At 39.3% G+C, this 4,585-nt stretch overlaps 1 long non-coding RNA gene across 1 annotated transcript; it reads right to left on the bottom strand.

Annotated features, from left to right (window-relative positions):
- Positions 1 to 522: 522 nt before the first annotated feature.
- LOC308186099 lies at positions 523 to 4,217 on the bottom strand. Its single transcript, XR_013943912.1, has 3 exons — positions 3,791 to 4,217; positions 2,959 to 3,132; positions 523 to 2,336 (listed from the first exon to the last, which is right to left on the bottom strand). It is a non-coding gene; the product is annotated as an uncharacterized lncRNA (long non-coding RNA).
- Positions 4,218 to 4,585: the final 368 nt, after the last annotated feature.

The raw sequence follows: 4,585 nt of genomic DNA, 5'->3' as shown, positions 1-4,585 counted from the left end.
AGAGTTGCTTCCATAACAGTTAGGGTTTATTGCTGCTAATTATTAAATGTATTTTAAAATTGTAGATATTACATATGAAATACACATGAATGGCATCTTTCACTAGTGCTGTACTAGGTCACTGGAATTTTCACTATCACAAAGAAAGTAATGGAATGACAGCAAGTAGTATTATCCATTCAAGATCTCTTCAGACATAACCCATCCTGAAAATAAAGTTATTACCGGGGTGCAGCAGCATGAATTAGGAGCTGTTACAAAAGGAAAACATAATGGAAAGGTAAGAAATCTTTCTCCAAGATAACTGTAAATGCCGCATACAGCAGGAATTGCAGCATTCTGGAGGTAAACTGTGCAAATATTTTTCTGCATAGTCAATACAGAAAGTGTGAATTCAGTCAGTTAGCCCATGAAAATGTAACCATGTCACTGAGCTGATATTCCCAGTTTTGCAGAGACATGATGCGTTTGGCCATGACAAATAGGATAACCATTGAATTTGAGTAGAAACCACAGGAGGCATAGCATCACAAATGCATTTTTATCTGTGTATTACCTGTATCTGTGTATTATCTGTATCTATTCCGAAACAGCACATTTGCCCTGTACTGGGAACGATGTTTTCGTATGACTTTAAGATGGCACATCATCACATCCTTTCACTGGGAATTATTCCTCTACAAAAATTCTGGGAAGTCTGAAACTGGAATCTACAATGAGCAAAGGCAGAATAGGTCATCCACATTTGGCCAGAGAAGTTGAAGAACAAACATGTTTCAGCTGTGACAACCTTTGGTTGAACATTTTCACTACAGTTAAATGCTAATACATTTTATAAGGTATATCGTTGTCCTTCTGGATGTGACAGTCTTGCCACACAGGACCAATGTTAGCATTTGGATAAACAAATGTAATGCATTTCAGCAAAGAGAAAATCTGTAGCTGAACTTTATTCAATCTTACCTTTTATAAAATAACGTTTTCAAGACTATTCCCTGTCTCTAGGAAAGAGAGCTTGAGATTCATTTCAAAGTACTGGTGTCCAGGTATTCCTGTCATAAAGTTTCACTTTTGCAGCTATTTAAAACAACTGCATTAGCCACTCTTCTACTTAGCAATCCATTGTAAATTTAAGAATAAAGTTATTTTGTTGCCATTTGAAAATCTCTTGCACATATCTTAAAATCCGTTACATATTCTGCTGTAACTTTAAATGCCAGTGTGATTGTGTTAACATTTTAAAACAACAAACATTTTGGTTATGTTTATTGTTATTTGAGGTCATGCTGAAATACTTTATCTTGTTGGATTCCAGGGTGCCAATTTTATATAACACAGTATCACAGTGAAGGGTAACAGTAGTGATTATGCGAAGACAGAATTAGTTGATCAGAAAAAAAGGATGATATGGTAAGTGTCCAAGGAAAGGTAACAAAAATGAGAGGCATGTGGAAAGCCTGAATAAATTTGTTTTGTTTAGTTTGGAAGCCTGAGAGGAAGCCGAGATACAAAGATAATTTTTCAGTACACAAATGGTTTTACAAAAGAGGCTGTCATCAGTTCATCAGTTGCTTTCTGTGCCTATAAGGGTATCAGATTACTTAATTGAAGGGGGATAGGGGGAAAAGAAAGATTAACATGGAACAACAAGAAAACCTTTCCTAGATACGCAGAGGTGAAACAGCGTATGTACACAGGTTGTACAACATGTATGGGATGTTTTAAGAACAAATTATATAGATGTCTGTGGACAATGGACAACAGAATACATATTTTGCCTGTGAAAAGAGCTGATCCTACAGGTATTGTGGTGGTTTTGTAGTTCACCATTTTTAGAGCTATTCTAAATCTGCTTTTGGTCTCTTTGGCTATGCTTATGGTGCTATCTAATACTGCAGAAACCACTTGACTGAAAATGAAATAGCAACAGCCTCCTGTAATTCTTTATTCTCAGTCTCACAGAAAGACCTGCACATAGCTTTGGAGTAAACAAACACACAAACATAGAAATTAGGAAAGATGCACATTAACAATTGCATTTGGTTCCAGCTTAGAGAAAGGTCAAGGTCTGATTACCTGCCTGAAGAAAACAAGAGGAAGGCAGATAATGAGAGAGAGGGAGGGAGGGAGAGAGGGAGAGAGAAGGAAAGAAGTGGGGTAGGGAAAGAGGGAGAGAGGAAGAGGTAGAGGGAGAGGGGGAGAGAGGGAGAGAGCGTGTAAGAGTACATACTGCTTACTTGATCTGTTGGTCCATCCTTCCATCTCTGTTTAAGAATTCCCAGGGCTCTGTCACTTCTCATGTTCTTTGTAAATATCCAGATGTACCTATAAATAAGCTATAGCAGAAGAGGATTAGCCTTGATCACTGATGCCCAGAATTCATTTTTTAAGTCATCCCATACTTTAATTTCCTTTCTTCATGGGAAACCTGGCAAAAGTTGGACCACTGCCTCAGGTTATAGGAATCGGCAGCCTGGTGTGCCTTCTGACTCCCAGCAGTGTCCATAGTGAGCACCAGCCCAGTCTCTGGAGAGGGTGGAATATTTACACGGAGGTTCTGAAGACATGCCTTTTAGATGCTGACGTTCATTTGCTAGAACATCAGGATAAATTTCCCTTTGTGCAAAATGGATCAGTGAGGTGTCTGAATAACCAAGAAATATTACAATTTTATTTCACATTAAGGTTCCCAGCTACACATTGACCCAGATGTCAGGAGTGTTTTGAGATCTGAGATACCAGTTAATCCCACTTTTGTCCAGGCACCATAAAGCACTCCACCTCTCAGTGCTGCATCCAGAGTGGTCCGTCCTTCCCTGTCCCCAGCCCTCCCTGTCCCGGCACAAGACATACACCTGCCCCACCTGTCTAGTGCTGGCTTGACCAGATAGAGGAGTTAGGTTCACACTAATCTTTAATAACTCTTTGATCCGATGATGTACTTAGGGATCACGGCACCTTTTTCCTAGGTAAGCAAGGTAAGGCATGGATAAATGGAGTGTGTTTCCATTAAATACTTCAGTTGCTTGTTGTCAATGACAGGCATAGAAGAAAGGTGTTCTTGTACTTCTTCCTTTGCATTTTCCACTGAACGCTTCCCCTGTCCTAAACATTAGGATATTTGTGGTTAACCTGCAAGAGAGATTGTAAGGAAAACAATTATACAAGAACTTGCTCCATTGGCAGATTGGAGGAAAGTACATAACTCAAAGAGGTAAATAAGCACTGTTTAATTTTTGGCAGAGCACAGGGTGAATTGGAAATGGTTATCCATAAGAACTTCTTGCTTCAAAGTTGTTGCAGGAACATCATTCCCCCCCCCCCCCCCCCCCCCCCCAGTGCTTTCAAGGAAAATAAATAACAATGCAGAGTTAAATTAGTAATAGCAATTAAAAAACTTGGTTAGACTGCCTCATAGTATATTCCACAAAAAAATAAAAATACAAGTAAAAAAATCCTATGCACATGCACCATCAATTTCATCCCCATGGCATTGCTTAGCATAGCTAGTATTACAATTTGGAGCTATTTTAGATAAATAGGATGACAGCTCAAAACAGTCGGTGATGTTTTTACTGCCAATTTAACTGGTGTTAAATTACTGGATATTTAAGTGACACTAAAACCATTTAGGGTCCAATCCACAATAGTGCTGGCTCCAAAATATCCTAATATTGATGAAAAATATTGTTTTAGGCTTCTGTTTAACTCACTGCTTTGTAGCAGGCAATACTGCTGTAAGAGTTGGTTGACCTCAGTAAGTGCATTGCCTCCCTGAGAAGCATCCTACCTTGTTCTGAGAGCAGAGTCCCAGGTGGCCAGTCTCTGAACATCTTCATGGGGTCTCTGGATGCAGGGGCAAGTTGAAAAGCAGGCTGCAAGAGTCAATATTCTCATGAAATGAAGGGGTTAATCCAGGTCTTTCATCACATAGAATATACCTACTGAAGTTGTCAGGGTTATTGGTTCTTTTTGTTGTAGTTTCCAATAAATGATTAACACATGGAAACAAAACCTCTAAATTTGCTGCCCTCCATAAAAACACCTGCACTGAACTTATCTACCAGCAAATGTGTTATTTCTTTATTTTTTGTCGAGCACAAGGGATGAATTATTCACAAGAGCTGATTCCATGTACCTGTTGTGCCTGCTGGTGAGGAGGCAGCATGACGCAGCACCAGGAGCGCTGGGTGCTCTGCTTGCAGAGCTGTGTGGTGTGACAGTCAGGGCCTCACATGCTTTTAGGTTAGTGGAGCAAGCACCTGGCATCAGATGTGAAGGCAACAGTTTTGCCCACCCTCTGTGCTAGAGCAAATATGCTGCAGCATATTTTTCTTCTTATTCTTTTCAATTTTTTTTTCCTCCCAATAGTGTACTAATGGGAGTGAGTAAAGGAAATTTTGAGGGATCAAAGATAAATGAATATTTCACAGTTAGTGCTGCTCTTCCTTTCCTTTTTTCCCTCTCAGTTGCCTCCAAACTGCTCATGAGTCATTTCATTCTGGTAATTTATATATCAGAAGTTTTTGTTGGTGGATTTCAGAAGTGATTTATTCTTCATTTATTGCTTTATTTACTTACCTAA

This window comes from Anser brachyrhynchus (assembly GCF_964034855.1).
Source record: "Anser brachyrhynchus genome assembly, chromosome: Z".
Classification (NCBI taxonomy): Eukaryota; Metazoa; Chordata; class Aves; order Anseriformes; family Anatidae; genus Anser; species Anser brachyrhynchus.
Note: the sequence above shows the minus strand (reverse complement) of the source record. Positions and strands in the feature narration are given on the sequence as shown.